General features: G+C 39.2%; 1 protein-coding gene and 1 pseudogene across 14 annotated transcripts in view; both read right to left on the bottom strand.

The window, feature by feature from the left end:
• FGGY (FGGY carbohydrate kinase domain containing) overlaps positions 1–20,779 on the bottom strand; it is a 537,121-nt gene that overhangs the window by 405,339 nt on the left and 111,003 nt on the right. The gene's annotated exons all lie outside the window — the stretch shown is intronic.
• Positions 4,052–20,138, bottom strand: LOC140530228 (uncharacterized; annotated as a pseudogene).

The raw sequence follows: 20,779 nt of genomic DNA, 5'->3' as shown, positions 1-20,779 counted from the left end.
AGATACTTGACTCATTACATTATTAATTCACATCCCTGGTTTAAAGGTAATCAAGAGGAGATATCTGGATATTCCCTCATAAACAGATATAAATGCACAATTTCTTTCATTAATTCAAAGCCTCCTGCCTATTGTATGAAATGTTAAAACAGAGAAACCACTCATCCTTTCATCATCATCATCATCATCATCATCATCATCATCATCATCATCATCATTCTACTTCCATAGTATTTCAGTGTTTGCAAAGCATTTTGAAAACATAGAGTGTCCCAAAAGTCTTAGTGAAGGAAGTTCTAAGCTTTAATAAGCTCAGATGTGTACTGAGAGTTTTGGTACACCCTGCAGTTTCTTATTTGGTCCTCATAACAATGAGGAGACTGAGCCAGAGGTCAAATGACTTGTCTAGGGTCATAAAGCTAGTAAATTTCCAAGGATAAATCTATGTCTAACACTCTCTCCACTGTACCAGCTAGCTCTGTGTATGTATAGGTAAATGTATGTACGGACATATGCATCATATGCACACATTTGTCCATACAAGTCAATCTGCAATGGATAGAATGCTGGGGCTGGAGTCAGGAAGATTCATCTTCCTGAGTTCAAATCTGGCCTCAGACACTTCCTAGCTGTGTGACCCTGGGCAAGTCACTTAATCTTGTTTGCTTTAGTTTCTTCATCTGTAAAATGAGCTGGAGAAGGAAATGGTGAATAACTCCAATATCTATGGCAAGAAAACCCTAAAAGGACTCACAAAAGGTCAGACACAACTGAAAAGACTGAACAACAACATATATATGTTAATATATTAATACGTATGTGTATTAATGCATATTAATATGACTATATACCTATTAAAATATTGTGTACATTAAAATATGTATATTTGCATGTGCATATTAATATGTATATATTCATACTTCCAGACTCCTAGTTTGTGTATCTACACATGTGTGTACATTAATATGTATGTTATTCACACACATGTATTTTTTGTTCCTAGTCTATATATGTATGTGACTATATATGTGTACATGTGTATATTAAGATGTATATATTTACACACACTTAGTCTCCTAGTCTTAAATAAACATCAAAGTTGCTAATTCACTAGCAATGTAACAAATAAATTAAAAATATATTTCAGCAACATATAATAATGACAGGGAAAAATCATATTCCAATCCACTCTAATGATACACTGCCCTCAAGTCTGAAAACATAGTCTCACATTGGAATCTTCCAGAAGCAGTTCAAGGGATTTCTCATAGTCTCTTCATAATGTGCCTTTGCGAGATAACAGTTAAATTCAGTGTTTCAGAACATATATTTCATTAGATGTTTGTCTCAAATAGTCTCTGTCTCTCCTCCAGTCAGGATAGTTAACTGTATCTGGGGAATGATAGTTAGGGTCGATTCTAAACTCTCATTCTTCTCACAGACTCCTTATATATAGGAAGGTTAAACCGCTAACTCCTCGAGTTTTCATTCTTTTAAAGATACAATAATAGTGTTTATAGTCTCTGCAGGAGGGGTCATTAATTCTTTCATTCCACAAACTATCATAAATCTGGGGCTGAAAGAGAATGCAGATGCCATGAAACACACCCTTATTCCCACATTTTTTTTGAGGTACTTGGGGTTAAGTGATTTGTCTAGGGTCACACAGCTAGTAAGTGTCTGAGGCCAGATTTGAACTCATGTCGTCCAGACTCCAGGTCCTATCCTCAGAATTTTGTGAAGTAGAAAACTTAAACACAGGCAGATTGTGGTTTGCTCAGGACTAAATATGGATTGTCAGAGGGAGAATTGGATGTCAAGCCTTTAGACTGCAGACCAGATGCCTTCTCTGCTATACCACACAGTCTCCAGTTTTCTTTGAATCATAATGGATGACCAATTTGTTGATTTCATGAAATTGAATCAGTACACATAGAGACATTAGATAAGCAACCAGAAAACTGAACTTGAAACTCCATACCCATGTGTACAAGTTCTCTGTGCCTCTCTGGGTGTGATCGGACCAAGGAAGAGGAAAGCAGGACGAACAAAGTCTCACTGGAGACATTAGACCCTGCTCTATGCAGCCCCAGCTCAAAGGAGCTTTTCTGGCTACCATATCACCCAATTGGCTGCTTTTTAATGAATTGCAATCTGCACCAATGAAGTGAATACATAGGCTGATGGGATGAGAGATCCATTGAAGCATTAACATAAAATCTCCCTCCCTTTTTTTTTTATTTTTTGGATGGACAGTTTATAATGTGAACTCGTGGAACTTTCATTGAACAGTACAGATTATAAAAGCCTAGAGCCAGCTAGCTGGTGGTGCAGCAGATGGGGTACTGAGCCTGGAATCAGAAACACCTGAGTTCAAACTCAGTCTCCAGCACTGGGTGATCCTGGGCAAGTCACTTAACCTCTGTCTCTCTCAATGTCTTCAACTGTAAAATGCTTCTGATAATAGTACCTGCCTCACGAGGGTTATTGTGAGAATAAAAGGAAAGTATGTTTGTAAAGCCCTCAGTATAGTACCTAGCACGTAGTAGGTGCTTAATACATGCATGTTTCCTTCCGTTTAGAGATTTAGACTTTGAGGGGACTTTAGAGGACGTTTTAAGTTAACCTCTTCATTTTTCAAATGGGGAAGCTGAAACTCAGAAAGGGGGAATGATTTGCCTAAGGTCACAAAAGGCTAAATTTCTAACCCAGCTCCCTTGAGCCCTCACATTCACTACTTTTCACCATACCATTTCCCCTCCATGAACTGCTTTGAAACCAAGTCTTTATTATGCTACCAAGGAGATCTGTTTGAAACATAAGTACAGGACATCACAGCTTCATCGATTAAGAGCTGAACGGGGGTCATTATATCTGTCCTTTGAAAATTTCATCTCTGATTCAGCCAATAATTCTAATCCACCAAATCTCTCTGTTGACCTCGATTCTGTCATCCGCTGAATGAGCCATCCCTACCAGCGCCGGGAGTTTGTTGAGTATGACGTGTTTTCGCTTACGTCATTCATGATTCTGTTTAGAAGGACAGACACAAGGACGGAGGCTTGGTGACACACCAAAGGAGACATTGCTCCGGGATGACGCCGTTCCCATAATCATTTATCTTGGGGTGTAAGGGTTTGGACAGCTTCCATTGTAAAAATAAGTTTTGATGGATATATTTTATTGATACTTATTTTCTTATCTCTTCATAATTATCTCCAATGTCCTTCCCCCTCCCCTCCTCTGAGAGACAGCCCACATAATAAGTAGTATTTTTAAGAGTGAAAAAAATCAATACAACTGATGGATACTTTGAAAAGGTCTTAAAACATGTCCACATGTGAACCTCCAGTCTCCACAAAGGGTGGAATGAGGCAGACGGTCTTCAATCTGTCAGCTGTACTATCAGCCTTTGCCTCCATTTTACCAATAAGAAGGAAAAAATAGTAAGGATGGGGGAAGGAAGAAAGGAGAGAGGGAAAGAAAGGAGGAGAGAGGGAAGGAAAGTAGGAAGCAAAGAGGAAGGGAGGAAATGAGGGATACAGAAAACAAAGAGAGAGGGAAGGAAGGAGGGAAAGGGAGGGAGGGAATGAGGGACAGAGGGAAAAAAGGAGGTAGAGGAGAGAAAGAGATAAGCAAGGGCGGAGGGAGAAAAGGGACAAGGAAAGTGGGAAGGAAAGCAGGAAGGATGAAGGGAGGGAAGGAAGGAAGGAGGGAGAGGACAGAAAGAGGGATGGAAGGAGAGAAGAAAGGAAGGACATCTTTCAAACAGTGATACAGTGAATGGAGTGTTGGACTTGGAGACCTGCATTCCAATCATGTCCCAAAGATTTACCTGATCTTGGGCAAGCCACACAACCTTGCTCAGACCCAGTTTCCTTCTCTGTTAAATGAATATGATGATAGCAGCCCTCACTCACTCAAAAGAAAGTCAAGTGCAAGTTATGTCATCATTTCTCTGATATCATGGTCTTCTTTGAAAACGAAGGACAAACACAATGGTAACAGCACCAAGCCCCCTGAGTTATTGTGAAGACCAAATAAGACAGCATATGGCAAAGTACTTTACTTAGCTTAAAATCCTAAATAAATGTTTCCTAGGATTATAATGCCCATAAAAAGATGACATCCTCTTCATCATGATCATCATCATGTCTGGCAAATGTGCAAAGAACTTTCTATGTATTGCCTCATTTGATCCAGTCCTGTGAGGTCAGTTCCACAGGAACTGCTATCACCATTTTACCCTCACCCTAAGAGAGGTGAAGTGATTCACTCGAAGTCACAAAGCAGGAAGCTTTATACAGGTGAAGAAACTGAGGCAAACAGGGTTAAGTGACTGAAACAGAAGTCAGGCTCACATCCTCTGGATGCCCAATCAGTTTTCACAATGATTTTATACTTCATACAGTTGAGTTCAAGGTAGGCTGCAGTGCAACACTGTGAGACCATGTACAGAAGGAATCCCAAAGAGATCCGTGTAGATCTGAATACATCTCCTTGTCCAAATGAAAAATAAAAACACATGCCAAAACTCTGCTAGAATTATCCCTCAGTGAAGAGTAGCAAGTACCATCAGATGGACATCGCTTTTGTGCTGTCAATCCCTCCCATCAGGGGAAGAGAAAAGATTCTTTTTTCTGTCTAGTGTAGAAAGATCATGAACTTATTTTCCAAGGAAGTTTAGTACTAGTGGGTCATCCCCAAAAATGAAAACCTGGGGGAGGAGAGGTTGCATGAATCATTTTTCCTAGAAACCCTGATGGGTTCCTGTTTCTCAGAAGTCATCCTCCAAAATAAGGCTGTGGCTCTTTATCAACCTACTTCCACATCCACATGAAGGCTCTGAACAGTCCAATGGGGGCAATTTCACCCAAGGCTTAAACAAAGAAGGACCTTCCTTTCTAGGAAGGGTCTGAATTCAGTCAAGATGTACTTTTGATTTCCAAAGAGAAGAGGAAAGAAACGGAAAAAAGTTATCTTGGTGTTGATTGTGGAAAATAGTATAGGCAACCAAATAAGCTAGCTCCAAATTTAGAAAGCCAGAAAATTTTTTTAAAAAATCTTTCTTTAAATTAGAGAGAAAATATATACTTTAAGTTCTCTTAACTTAAGTAGTCATAAGAAATTTCCCAAGCCTTACAAATTTCAAGACTTTCAACCAATTTTTTCCCCCAAAAGATGTCTCTATAAATACTCCATGAAACCTAAACATTGATGTGTTTTTGGAAATAGAACTAGGGTTTCACAGATCCGAAACTGAGAACTGAAAGGGACTTTTTAGGTCATCTCTCTTTCTAGACTGATTACACATTATGCTCCCTGCCCCCATTCTACATTCCAGCCAATGTGGTCCATTTGTGGTTCACCATATAGGACAGGCCTCATCTTCCCTCTTTGTCTTTTCACAGATTGCCCTTTCTTCCTGGAATATGCCTTTTTCTCCATGCCACCTCTTGGAATACCACACCTCTTGCTTAGCTTAGCCCAAAAGGCCAGTTCTAATTTCCTTAGCTGCCAATGTCCCCTTTGCAACATGCATATCAATGATTATACATGCATATATATGTGTATAGATATACACATGTGTATACATATGTACATATACTGTAAATATATACCACATATACTATATTCCATATATACCTATATGTAGGTACTAATAATATTAACAGTTAGCATTTATATAGTACCTACTGAGCGCCAGGCTTTGTGCTAAGCACCTTATAATTATTTCCTTTGATCCTTACAGTAACCCTGGAAGGTAGGTTCTCTTATTGCTCCCATTTATAGAGAAGGAAACCAAGGCAAACAGGTCTTTAGTGCCTTGTTCAGGGTCACTCAGCTAGAAAGGGTGTGAGGCTGGATTTGAACTTGTCCAGGTCTGATGCTCCATCCACTGTGCCACCTAGCTGCCCCACATTTGTACATACATGCACAAATATATACAGATAGAGATACATGGATCCTGAGGTTATCTGTGAACATGTTGTCTACTCCCTTGTAGGATGTGAGCGCCGCACCTTCAGGGACTGTCTCTAGTGCTGTTCATCCTTTACTTTTAAAGAAGACCAGTCACATCGCAGGTGATATCTTGACTTTAAAAGAATTAGATTTTCACAGAGTAACAAAAAGTTGTCAGCCTCACTCTCTTTTCTAGAGTCATTGAATTTCAGCAGCAAATCAAAAGTCAGGATGAGTGGCAATGGCGTGGGATCCAGTGGATGACCTTGGTATCTTCGCTATCTGACCATCTTTAGCTGCCTGTGTGGTTGTCGGAACAAATTGTTCTCATCTGCCCCTTCCACTGGGGGAGTCTTCACATGCTTGACGTAAACAACCCCCTAACTCCCTGGTGAGTATGAGGCTTTTCAGTTACCCTCGGTCTGGTTTAGCCTGTCCATCAAGATGGTTTATTGGGGTGTGACTACTGCACAGGCTACAGCTTCTGAGAGCCACAAAGTGTTTCCCTACTACTCTTGTAATTATAACCATAGTTTCTAGAACAGTACTTAGCACCTACTTATGGATTGATTGATCTAGATTAATCTCTTCCTTTTCAGAGATTCAGAAACGAACATCCTGAGAGGTAAAGTGATTTGTCCAAGGTCACAGAGTTAGTAAGTAGCAGATTGAGAATCTGGACCCACAGTCCTGACACAAATCCAGGGCTCCCTCCTACTCTCTGACTGACATGCAAATGCAAGGTTTAAAAAATCCTATCTCACCGACCCTTGCTTTTTGCTTGTATTTCCCTAAGATCAGTTGGTGCCACTTTAGCACCTCCTGCATTTTTCTAAATGATCTTATGTGATCCCCTGACACTCTTTACAATGCCACACCTGCAACTCTAAAGAGTAGTCACCCAAGTAGGGTGGAGGGAAGCAGAGTGCTTTATGAAACAAACCATTCAACACCTACCTACATAATAAGACATGGTGGGGTTGTAGAAATAGTGCTAAGCTGTAAGTCACATGGGATGCTAGGTGGTGCAGTAGATAGAATGCCAGTCCTGGAGTCAGGAAGACTCATCTTGCTGAGTTCAAATCTGGCTTCAGATACTTACTTGCTGTGTGACCCTGTGCAAGTCACTTAACCCTGTTTGCCTCAGTTTCCTCATCTGTAAAATGAGGAAATGAGAGACCAATCCAGTATCTTTGCCAAGAAAACTCTAAATGGGGTCATGAAGAGTCAGATCACACAATCACAGAATTTCAAAATATAAAGGGAATTCAGGTATCATCTTGTCCAAAAAACTCTCTCCAACAGCCCCCATAACTAGTATGGTGAATAGATAGAGTGTTAGATTTGAAGTCAGGAAGTACTATTCAAATCCTGCCTTAGGCTGTATGACACTGAAATTTCTATTAACTTATTTGTAAAATGATAGGATTGAATTAGAGAGCCTCTGATGTCCCTCCTAATTTGAATTTTATGATCTTATGGCCATTGAAGCTTTGCTTCAAGGCCTCAAATGAGGCAGAACCAACTATCTGCTGAGGGAGCCCTGATAACTTTTGGAAAGTTCTAATTGTTGAGAATCATTTTCTTATGTTAACTCTAAAAATAACAATATGTATTTTTCACTCATTGCTTGGATCTATCCTCTGGAGTAAGATAGAATAAGTCTAACCCTTCAAAATGTGTTTTCACTATAAATAGCTAAAGACAGCTATTAATCCCCATCCTCAGCCTTCTCTTCTGAAGGTCAAACATGGCAAGTGTGGAAACTAAGGCAGTACATGGTCCAGTGGGAAAAAAGCAATTGCTTTGGAGTCATAAAATCTGGGTTCCCATCTTCCCCTTTGGCCCTTACGATTTGTAGGATTTTTGACAAGTCACTTTAACTCTCTGTGCTCCATTTCTCTCCTCTGTAAAATGAGGGATCTTGACTGGGTGACCTTGGGGAGAAAACCCCTGTATGTGTAGTGGGTGTGGGACAGGATTCATTCAGGATTCACTTTTTTATTGACGTGAGAAAATTCCAGAGAGAGAACTCCTCTGACCCTCATTACTATGGCATAGTCTGGGTAGTGGCAAAGGGCCTCTAAGTTCACCAAGAATGTCACTGTAGAGAAAGCCCAGACAGAAGACAAATCCAGGAAAATCCGGGCTCAGAGAGTGGACATTCATGTACAGGAAATTAGCACCTGGAAGAACTTGGTTAAATGTATTATTTGTGGGAAACATTCTATTCAGAAATCCTGCTTTGGATGACTACTAGAAAATGTATTAAACATGAAACCCTATGTGGCCACAGGCATTGTCTATGGTGAACTTTTAATCACTCTTTAATTTTACTTCAACCAGCACATTCTCCTTCATTGCTGTCAGTTTATCCCAGAGTCCTTGCTCTGGTTTTCTTGGTCTCTGTGTTCATAACTCAACCAAACACAATTCTCCCATTTCATTCAGGTTAAATTTAAGGAGATGCTTGTTTCTTCTGACAAGTGATCTCAGCTTCTATTGAAGTCTTCCACTCAGGGGGATATTTTCCTCTTAAAAAGTCCATTTCACTTTACGATAGCTGTGCTTGTGAGACACCCCACCCTCCATCTCCCTTGCCTCAAGACTAAATCTACATATATTTATCTTCCTTCCATCTTCTTGGATGAAGAAAAACCAGTCTGATAATTCTTCCATGCAATGTTCCTTTAAATGCTTAGAGAGCTCTCACAGCCCCCAGACAGATCTCTTCTCAAAACTAAACCACCCAGTTCACAAGATCATTGATTTCTGTGCAGAAAAGGTCCTTGGAGCTTGTCTGATGCCACTGCTTTACTTTAATCTAAGGGCTAAAGAGTGCGATTACTTGTCTATGGATACCCAGGTGGTAATAATAGGTGAGAGAGCTGAGGTTCATCTCAGGTTCTCTGACTTAAGTGTCCTTTATAGTTCAATAAATGACTTCTACAACTGATGGTTTCATGGCATGATTTCCAGGACTTTCACCCTTCTGCTCAACTTCCTTCCCACATTCATATAGCAGGGAAGGCTGAGGAAGCCGATGAACTAAAGGATGCCCATTATGACATTGCTCACCTCATGATGTATCTCCCCAAATACTTACAATAATCGTCCTTAGGGACAGAATACTATTTTGTGGAAATAGGACTGGACTTAGGAGAATCTGAGTCTGAGCTCTCTCTGATATCCAATAACCCTTTTACAAGTGATGCTGATTCTTTTTTTCAATTTGCAACTTACTCAGATATTACCGATCTGCATCACTGGAGGGAATTTTCACACCGAGATCCTCATTCCAATTAAATCAGAAGTACAAAGGTTGAATAAATTAAGTGATGAATAAATGTCAAAGCATTTAATAAATCCTTTGTGCTAATCAATGTGCTAAGCATATGCTTACTTCTCTGCATCAAAAACCACTCTATTGCTGTTCTTTTTCCACTCTAAACTACAAAATGGAGTCATATTCAGGGATCCCAATCTACATTTAGACACTGGACCCAGATGGCTCTGGAGGAGAAAGTGAGGCTGGTGTCTTTGAACAGCCCTGTCTCACATCCAATTCACTTACAAGTTATGGCATCACCTTCCTGATGTCATGGTCCTCTTCAAGATCAAAGAACAAGTGACAACAACAAACTCTAAAACAATACCTAGAATAAACAGGAAGATCCTTTCCTCATTGGGGAGTGATGATTTGTAAAATCCTCATCCCCCGTCAGTACATGACAGAGCATGATATTTCTCAAAAGGACTTTTTAGACCCCCAGTACATTCTCTATTGTTTCAAAGGGATGAAATGAGAATTTTCTAGCCAGTTGTGAAGAAGGACTGTGATTTAGAATAGCTGAAAATGCTCTACTGGAAAGGCTTTGCAAGGGTGGAGAACCTGTGGCCTTAACATGTCATTTCACTCCCTAGGCATAGGGAATAGTAAAGCATTAACAATCTGTGATGAAAATATTCAAAGGGGAAGATTTCAGGGAATTTGATCAACAGGACCTGCCCCAGGGACAAGGTAGGAAAATGATACCCTTATCATCCCACAGAGAAAATTACTGGGTGACTCTTCAAGGGAAAGTTGTAAACAGCCTAGAACACCCAGAGTGTGTAACTTGACCCAGTTTGGAAATGGATCATGCTCAGGACACTGAGAAGGAAGTACCTGTGACAGGGTACAAGTCTTGGAAGGAAGCTGAGATCAGTTTGCCAGGCAGAAATTATATAAGGGAAAACTTCCTCTATAAAAAGAAAGTCAGAGAACCCTCAAGATCAGCTTGTATCTGATTTGGTAGATGGATTTCTCTAGTTTCTAAGTTTAAAGCAGTAAGCCAAAATAACTGCCCAAGCAGACTAATAGAACAGAAATGTTATGGATTCAATAGCAAGAAGACCACTTGGATTTCACAATCATCTATTTAGTGGAGAGATTCCTTGGGATAAAAAGCCAGTAAATATGCCATCTACTTGGAATTGTTTTGTCTGAAAAAACCCCTTAACTCTCATCAGAAAAACCACTGGAGAAAAACAATTCATAATGGTGATTACTGTGACAAAAGGAGGACATCCAGGGAAAAGACACAAAATGTAATCAGTGTGAACAAAGGTTTGTTCAGAAATCTCATCTCAATAGATATCAAAGCATCTGCAAAAGAGAAAAACTCTACACATATGATCAGTGTGGAAGAGAATTCAGAGATCAACCAAATTTGTCTAAGCATCAAAGGGTGCTTACAGTGAGAAAGTTCTATAAATACATAAACAATAGAAAACATTTTAGACTTCAATCCAGTTTTCATAGAGAGTGCACATAGATCTAATCTCACAAATGTGATCATTTGGAAGACCATTCATGGATCAATTAAAGTAGTCTGAGCATCTGTGAGAGAAACTTTATAAATGTAAAATTTGTAATAAACAAATCAATTATCAATCAAATTTTAGGATGTATCATAAAATCTACTATGGGGAATAATCCTATGAATGTGTTCTCTATGACCAAGAGTTGTTTGTTCAGCAAAGATAATTCCATGAACATCAGAGAATAAACATGGAAGAGAGCCCACAAATGTGATCAGCTTGGATCAATCAAGTTTGCTATTGTAGGCATCAGAGAATCCACACTTGGGAGAAACCTTACAAATGTGATCAGAGTGGAAGAACACTCAGAGCAGTCAAGTCTGCTCACTATCATGAAATCCACAAAGATGAGAAACCCTATAAATGTACTCAATAGAATGAAGAATTCAGATATCAAGCAAGTTTTTATATGCCTCATAAAATCTAGTAAGAGTAGAAATCTTAAAAATGTGATCAGGGAGGTGAAGGATTCAACCAGAAAGCCCATCTCGCCAGTCTTCAGAGTAGCCACATGTGTTATGGTAGTTAGTATGCTAAAGGTTTCATTCCAAGAATAGCCGTGAGCATTCATGAGCATTCAGGGGGAAAAGCCCAGTATATATGATGAGTATAGAAGACTCAGCCTGCTCTCAAATTTTTATAGATATCAGAAAATACACAAGGGAAAAACTATAATACTCTCAAAATTGTGACAAAAAACTATTAGTTGAAAACAGATGTTAGAGTTCATCAGAAACTTTATGCAAGAGAAACCCTAAAATCCCAGAGTATTTGGAGTCAGAGATTGGATGTTTTGTTTTGGTGAAGAATACACAAAGAACTTCAGAGATACTACCTCAAGAAAACGGTTGCTCTTGGGCTCATCATGGCTTTATTCTTTGTCTCAGAGTAAGCAATTTGACCAAGACTGATAATGGTCATGTCTCAGACAACGTCCTTCTGTATTTTTTAATTGGAGAGGCAATGGAGGACAGTAGAGAGAGGGACAGACTTGGGGTCTCCAAGTGATAATAAATGACAAAGGAGTTAATAGTCTCCTTCCGTGAAACAGATTTCATTCCAGGAATTCTCAATGATAAAATTATAGCTGCCAGCAATGAAAGAATGAAGGGAGAACTTTATTCTTTTCCAGGCTCCAAGGTAAGGGTTGTTGTTGAATCATTTCAATTGTGTCTGACACTTTATGACTCCATTTGGGTTTTCTTGGTAAGTTCATAGGAGTGTTGTGCCAGTTGCTTCTTTGACTCATTTTACGGATGAGGAAACTGAGTCAAACAGGGTTAAGTGACTTGCCCAGGGTCACAGAGCTAGGAAATGTCTGGGGCCAGATTTGAATCCAGACCGGATGCTCTATCCACTGTGTCATCTAGTTGCCTCTCATGCTAAGGGATGGATATATGCATATAAGCAGTGGAGAAAATCAGTACTTGTCTTTCAGGAGCTTCTATTCTATGGAAGTCTTGGGTTCAGGGAAGTGCAGAGAAGATAAGTTGATCCACAGGGCAATTAAATCCCTCACCCTTTCTCAGCTACAATGGTTCCTGTGCCCATAGAAAGAATTGGATTGTGGAATAGATAGCTAAAGGTGTCATAACTGGAAAAGCAAAACAGATGACCAAAGAACGTAAGGAAAATGATGAGTGGCCTTTGAATTGCTCAATCACTAACATTTTCATCATCATTTAGCCTTTTAAAAAATATTCTGAACTGAAGAAATAAAACAAGCATTTCCACAAATAATAGGATAGGAAAAAGAAACGACTGCACATGAAACTGCAAATCTATTATGTACAGCTTGCTCTCCCTTTTAATTATATAATAAAATTATTCTATAACTTTTTTTTTTTACTTTTTTCCTTCCCCTTTTTACTCCCTTCCCAGATGGCTACCATTAGAAACAAATATGTATATATGTATGTAAAATCATATTTTATATAAAATCCAATTAAATCTTTTAGAATACCCTTTATTTTCATCATCTCCACCTGGGTTTCCTCTAATTCTTCAAAGAAGGATCAGAAAGAGAAGGGAAAGTGAGGAACTTGGTCTGTCTGATGGCAGTTGTAGATGTAATGATAAACTTTCCATGTTTACAGGAGGAGACCTTAGACATTGTAGGGTATTTTATGGAGAAAGGTTCAAGGTGGAGGTCAGGCGGACCAAGGTCCAAGCCCTGCCTCTGACACCTACTGGCATGTTTACCATCAGCAAGTGGTCCAGGTAATTCTTCTACTTTGTAAATGACACAGATCTGCATAAATGGGTGAATTCTCACAGGCAGGCTATGTCCATTACAGTGAAATCACAAGTACATCTTTGGATTAAAAGAGCCCACTGCTACCCTGCTTTTTTCCATTCTCTAGAAAGGAAAAAAACAAAACAAAACTCCAGAACATGTCACTCAGCTTCTTTGCCTAGTTGGGCAATTATTTATGAAATTCTCATTCTCCTAGTAAATAAATGGAGTACTTTGAAATTTCTGAATAGAACTTTTAATTATTGTTCATGGTGAATTCCTTCTTTATTGTTTCAGAAAACTGAAGTGAGAACTGCCTAGTGAACCTTGAAGAATGGTTTTGGAATTCAAAATGGCCAGCAACGTTCTGCTGGAAAGTCTGAGCAGTAAGGAAGGCAGGACTGACAGGGAAATACAAATTCAGGAGGAAGACTGCAGGGACCCAGATTAAAGAGTCTGTCTCAGAGGCAAGGCTAGGGAAGTGGGAACTTTTACTGTCTCCCAGTGAAAAGTGCACAGCGAAATTTCCCAATAGCTTGGAACACCAAGAGTATACTTTGGCAAGATTTGGAAATGTAGCTCCCTCAAGATACTGCAATGAAATTACGTTTGAGAGGAGGAAAAGTGTTGGGTAAGATTATGGGAAAGATCTCATACAAATGTCATCAGTGGACAAAGAATCATTCAGAAGCTTCACCTCTCTCATTGTCATCAAACTCATGCACAGGAAAGATCATATAAATAGGATCAGTGTGATTAAAGTTACTGTTGACAATAAAACTGATAGTTCATCAGAGTATCCACACAGAGGAGACATCCAGTACATGTAACCAGTGTGGCAAAGGGTTTGTTTAGAACAGTATTCACTACATATCATAGGCCTATCTGTATCTTCTCTCCCTTTGTCCCAGTTTATCTTCAAGAAACAACTGGGAAAAAAATCTCACTCCTTTTCCATGTGATGCCCTTTCCAGTTCTTGAAGACAGTTTTTGTGACCCACAGAGAGATCTTTTCTCAAAGTCATTCTAAGGTGGATAAAAGTGTACATTTCATTTTTGGAGAATTAAGTGCTGTTCTATACATTGGGTATGAGCCATTAACTTTCAGAGAATGGGAATTACTCTCAAATACTACAAACTGAGGAGAACAATTCAAAACCCTCTTCCACATCTTAGTTTTTCAAAGGAGGCATCTTTAGTAGAGTAGACAAGGCAAAGGTTCTAGATCAAGAAGCAATTAGTTAAATTCTCACTCTTCTCTGTCTCCCACTGAAACTATGGATAAGTCAATTAATTACTCTGGGCTACCGATCCTTCATTTCTTAAATACTGAGGTTGGAATCAATGAATTTGCTATTTCCTTCAGATCTCGACTGTAGAAATCAACCACGCTTGGACACACTTACTGGATCTTTCGCCAATGCTTTTTCTCTTCAGTTTCAATATCCTGAATTCCTTCTGTCCACTATTGTATAAAACCTAGTCAACTGGCATTCCTGTACCTATTGGTCTCCTCTGGAGACTCCCTAGTTTTAAACTGAAGTATCAAGAAATGCACCACAGTTGTGACCTGACTACCTCAGAACTCACTCAATGAACCATAATATCACCTTAGATGTCACTTTTGATTTTTGGATTCCTTAGTGCACTATTGACTGATATTGAGATTGCAATATAGTAACCCTCCACCCAGAGTGTATTGCAACCAGCTGTATATTCATGACTTTGACACCTTATATTTTTGAAGATATTCAGAATCACAGTGCAGAGCTTGCTTTTCATTTCAATCATAAATAGTCTTCTATCCTGATGATCATTGGAGAATGTCATTACTGAATGATTTGTTAGCTACTGCTCCCAAAATTACTACAAATGCAATAACACAAAACCAGAATATCAAGCCTCCAGTAACTCATTAGTATATCTTTTCAGTTTTCATCCAGAACTTCTTGGATGAGGTAGTTTGTATGTGCCAATATAGCTTCATGTTATCACAACCCACAGAATGGGAGATTCTTGAGGACAGGGGCTGCTGAAATTCGGAACCACGATTTCCTGAATAGCCCAGACCAATAGCAGGAACTTAATGAATGCTTGTTCTTTGAGGTGTTCATCTCCAACTCTTCTTTAACTTCTTGTCCCAGAGAGTTGCCTGAACCCAGAGAACTGACTTGCACATGGTCAGAGACAAGACAACTGGCACCCAGGTCTCCCTGATACAAAGGTCTGCTCTCTATTCACTGTCTGGGTGCCTCTAAAGACATTGATTGAAAATATATGTGAATTAGCACATGGCCTTGATTTCCTGGGCATGCCCAGAAACCTCTATTCAGATACTTCCCAGAATTACAGTGTTCCTGTCTCAGCACATTTAGAGGTCAGCCTCTGATGGAAGGTGTTGAGAATACAGGTTCAAGGGAGACTAAACATGAGCACTTGATCTTGGGAGAAGTCAGTAGGATTTTCTGTTTATTGGAACTGACTCTCTGAGCATTTCTCTAAGAGATGAGTGTAAGACTGGCTGTTTTTTGAGGATATAAGGTTACACTGACTAAGTCATCTAGGGTCTGGCCTCATTCTTACCATCTCCCAGAGACTCTGCCCCTTTGCTTCAAGAGTGGCTGACTAGGATCAGTTCAGAACCAGTCTACAATTCTTCCTCTAGTTACAGAACTTGTAGGGTGCAACGTGTCAGAAGAGGGTCCACATGAAAGATAAAATCAACCCATCCTTTGAGGCTCTGGGCTAGGTGCATGAAAATGTAGGTCACCGATCCTAAAACCTCAGCTCCCTCTATGAGTTCCTAACAGTCTCTGAGCTCCTGGACCATTGGTGGATCAGGAATGGGGGAAAGCTGATCACTCCATGGTCTGCCTCACCTAAGTCTGTTTTAGGGGTGTTCCCCTAACCCGGACAAATGGTCTTGTTTTCTTGGCCATGGCATCTAGCCCCTGAATCCTAAGGTGCAGCTTTGTGACGGGTTTTTTCCCTGATCATCTAGAGAAATTTGTTCTGATCTGTTCTATAACTTAAATACACCTTTGAGTCTCCCAACTTCTGATAATGTTGGCTAGCCCCTCCTGAATTACAGCAAGATTGAATGAGCTGAAGAGCCTAGCTTTAGAATTCATAAATTTTTTTCTGTCATGGACCATTTTTTAGAATAATATTTTAAAATGCATAAAATAAAATGCACAGGACTACAAAGGAAAGCAATTTGATGGAAATACAGTTATCAGAATATTTAACAGGTTCCTAGACCCCAAGCTAAGAGGCTTCCTCTATTCTGTTCCTGCCCAAACTGTATAGAGACTAAAAGGATACAGATGAAAAGTGGAAGGATGCCCCAATATCTTTTTTTTTTTTTAGTTTAAGTAAAAAAATTATTTGACCAAAAGCTAGGAAAAGACATGATAGAGTATGATATATTTTGTAAAGCTCTAAATGAAAATCACTGGTTATCAATCAGCTTCACATTTCCTAGTGTGCTTCGGGGTAGTGTGACACTTAATAATTAAGAATCAGGACTGGGATTATAGGCTAGAAACAGGGTAATTTTTAATCAGATTGTAAACTTGTATCTTCATATCTGTTCCACACTTCTGTGGAATAAGGAATCATTCCTTATTTGGAATGAGACTTTCATTTGCTTTGTAGAAGATGTCTCCTAAACAAGAGAAGGTAGTAAAGCACAACACTGGTCTAAATATAGGCTAACCTCACCCAAAATCCTAAAATGAGATTTTTTTAAAGGAAATCAAAGTCTGGCTATACAGTGAAAGTAATATCAATTGTAGGCCACATTTAAGTTTTTATACAGGCCTTCTGTATTTGGACCAATACAGAAACAGAACTTCAAGTATTCTTCCAGAAAAAATATCTAGATGTCACTGATTATCTTTTAGAAGAATTTTCTTGATGATGCACAGAGGATATTTACCCTGCAGGATGAAGTGGGAGGAAGGAGCACAATAATTAGGCCATTCTTTGTGTTTGATGGCTTCCTAAAACAACCTTTTCACTATGACTGGAAAGTCCCCGCCCAGTTTATGAGATGGTCCCTGCTCTTCAGGGTGACATGGAATGCTTGTGTTCTTACATCAACCCAGGCATGATCCAGTAACTCAGTGGTGTTCCCTGCTATTGCTTCTAGTATAACAGAATGCCCTCAGTCTTGGAGATTTGGGTCTATGTTAAATACTCTGTCTGACTAAGGGGGAAAAATAATGCAATTGAAGGATAAAGAAAGCCAATTAGAAGCTTTAGTGTGCTGTTTGAAAGGAGGAACTAGATTTGACTGGTGCCCAAAGCCTTCCTGACAGCAAACATTGGTTAGGTATTCAAAATTTGGTTGAAGTTTCCAATAAAAAAAAGAAAATAATAGAAGAAACTTCTTACAAGGGAAGGAGATAACGTGGAGTTCATAAGTTTCTGGCAAACAAAGTTCTTCTTTTTTGATTCATATATAGTAAAGTTCTTTAATATTTGATCCAGTTTCCAACATAAGCCTTCTTTGGTCTCTTCTTTGGTTTTTCTTCCAGGTCATCAATGGTCTTTTTCAGCTTTGCAGCAGTTCTTTCTGTGAACTCAGCCTGGGTCTCATGCTCCTTGTTAGACTGAAGATTGATTTCTTCTTCCTACTTATTCTCCTTTTTAGAATACTTCTCAGATACAGCCTCCAAAGATTTTGGGTTATTGGTGGTATTCTTAAGATTGTCTTCCAGATCACCACTTTTAAGCTCTGATACCTCACTTCACTTGCTCACTACACTTCATTTTCAAGGATGGACAGTTCATAGGCAGATATTTGTGATCAGCCTCCTCTGGAATATATTTGACTTCCTTTCAACTTTATCTCCTGAATTTCCATTTTCTCTTCATCCTTCATTGCCTGTTTCTCAATTACCTTTAATACTCTAACACCTCATTAGCTGCGTTTTCTGCCTTTTCCAGTTTCTTCAGGGCTGTGCTCCAATCCAACTCTTGCTCAACTAACTGGATTGGTCCACTCAGAGCTGCCACATCTCCTTCAGCTTTCTTTCTCTGCAGGTTCTGGGTTCTGTCCTCTCCCTCATCCGCCTGTTGGTACAGTGCCTGCATTTACCGTTTTACTGCTTCCAGGGAGTTGAGGCCGATCATGGGAACTAGGCTCTGGGCATGGGACAAGGCAGCCTGGGAGCTTTGAGGCTGGTGGGACTCATGTCACTGTACTGTCATTCCAATATATTTCTGGCAGAAAGTAAAATTTGTCTGAAAAAAGAAGGTAGGACATACAAGAATACTAGCTCAAGATAAAGGTCAGTCTTTGGCTCATCGTGGAGGTAATGGATAGATTAGCTTTTTTTGAGATTCTTTCTTAGTAAATGATTGGACTTAAAAGTATAACAGCCATATCTTAGACAAACATCCATCTGTCTTTTTTTTTTATTTTAGGGACAATGTAGATTAGTGGAATGATGGACAAAGGTGAGATCTCAAGATAATATAAATGTAAAATGGGTTTTAAAATCTTCCTCAGTGAAAGGGGTTCGATGCCAGACATTTCCCCCATGATGAAATTGTACCTACAAGGGGTGAAGGAAAAAGTCCTTATTAAGGTTTTACTCTAGGTTAGATATTGGGCTCAGGGATGAGCATACAAAAAGAGAGTCCCTGTACTGAGGAGTTTACATTCCAGTGGGGTATGGAATTCAGAGAAAGAAGTTTTGAACTAGAAACTACCAGAGATGATGAGTTGATGCACATAACAATCAAATCTCATTTCCCCCTTCTCCTTATCCTATTATAATAGCAGCATGTTTTGATTACTGTACCTAAACCAAGAGGTAGAAATGGGGTAGGTGGAACTGGGAGAAAAAGAATTTGATGGGCAAGTTAGGTAAAGGAAAATAATGGTAAATTACCAGGGGCTCGGAATTTCACAATCCCTGTAACATTTTGCTCACAATTTAGTCTTTTAGCTTACTCCCAGGTTCATGCTGCCCACCTGCTCACTCGTGAAGTCATCAAAGGTGGATGAAGGAGCAAAGTTAATGAGGGGATATCTGAGGGGTTAGTTGTGGCTCTGATGATGTAGTTCCCAAAATATCTACAAAGAAGGTCATTGGAAGTATTGTCATATGTAATAGAGAGAGGGATCAGCCAGGGTCCAACCTGTAACACCAAGTGACTTACTGACCTTCAGCAAGAGCTCTAGGTAATTCTTTCAGTTTGTAAATTACATAGGCATTGCAAATCTCCATTACTGGGGTGAATTTCCACACCAAGAATATCCACTTTCTAGTGAAATCACACATACAGGTGTTGAATAACTTAAGTGATGGTTACATGTAGAAATATTCAATATGCTCTTCCTGCTAGTCAATGTACTGAAACTTCTTTGCAAAAAGAATCCCTTATCACCTTTTTTCCATTCCCAACTCCAGAACACATCACCCAATACAAGCAACAAGATTTTTTGCCTAACTGGGGATTGATTTATTAAATCTCTGTCTGGTCTGTAAATGGGGTAGGTTGAAATGTCTAAAAAAGACATTTGATTCTTCATCAGCAAATTCTTTCTGTATTGTTTAAGGAGACTATCTGGTCAATCTTTTTTAATTTTTAATTAATTAATTTTTAGTTTTCAACATTCATTTTCATAAGATTTTGAATTCGCAATTTTCTCCCCATCTCTCTCCTTCTCCCAACCCTGAGATGACATATATTCTGATAACCTCCTCCCTTGGTCTGCACTCCCTTTTATCATTCCACTCTCTTATCACCTTCCATTTTACTTTCTTGAAGGACAAGATACCCCGTTGTCTGTATATGTTATTTCATAGTTGCATGTAAAAATAATATTTTAACATTTGTTTATAAAACTTTGAGTTCCAAATTATCTTCATTCTTCTCTCCCTACTGACCCTTATTGAGAAGGCAAGCAATGCAATATAGGTAATATATACAGAGTTATGCAAAACATTTCCATAATAGTCATGTTGTGAAAGACTAACTATATTTCCCTCCATCCTGTCTTGCCCTGCAATTATTTTATTTTCTCCTTTGACCTTGTCCCTTTTCAAAAGTGCTTGCTTCTGACTACCCCTTCCCCCAGTCTGTCCCCCCTTCTATCATCCCCCCCTCTTATCCCCTTCCCCCTTGTTTCCTGTAGGATAAGATACCCAACTGAGTGTGTATGTTATACTCTCCTTAAGCCAGATCCTATGAGAGTAAGGTTCACTCATTCCTTCTCACCTCCCCACTCTTCCCCTCCATTGTGAAACCATTTTCTTCCCTCTTTTATGTGAGATAATTTACCCTATTCTAAATCTCCCTTTCTCCTCCCAATATATTCTTCTCTTACCCCTTAATTTTATTTTTAGTTATCATCCCTTCATATTCCACTCACCCTGTGTTTGCTCTCTCTCTTTCTCTGTCTGTCTGTCTGTCTGTTTGTCTGTCTGTCTGTCTGTCTGTCTCTCTCTCTCTCTCTCTCTCTCTCTCTCTCTCTCTCTCTCTCTCTCTCTCACTCACTCTCCTGCAACTACCCTAATACTGAGAAAGGTCTCATGAGATGCAAATGTCATCTTTCCATGTAGAAATATAAATAGTTCAATTTTAATAAGTCTCTTAAGATTTCTCTTTCATGTCTATATGTTTCTTTTGATTCTTCTATTTGAAAGTCAAATTTTCTATTCAGCTCTTGTCTTTGCATCTAGAATACGTGGAAGTCCT

Source organism: Notamacropus eugenii, chromosome 2 (assembly GCF_028372415.1).
Source record: "Notamacropus eugenii isolate mMacEug1 chromosome 2, mMacEug1.pri_v2, whole genome shotgun sequence".
In the NCBI taxonomy this organism is placed as follows: Eukaryota; Metazoa; Chordata; class Mammalia; order Diprotodontia; family Macropodidae; genus Notamacropus; species Notamacropus eugenii.
The sequence above is the reverse complement of the archived record's forward strand: the minus strand, read 5'-3'. Positions and strand labels throughout refer to the sequence as shown.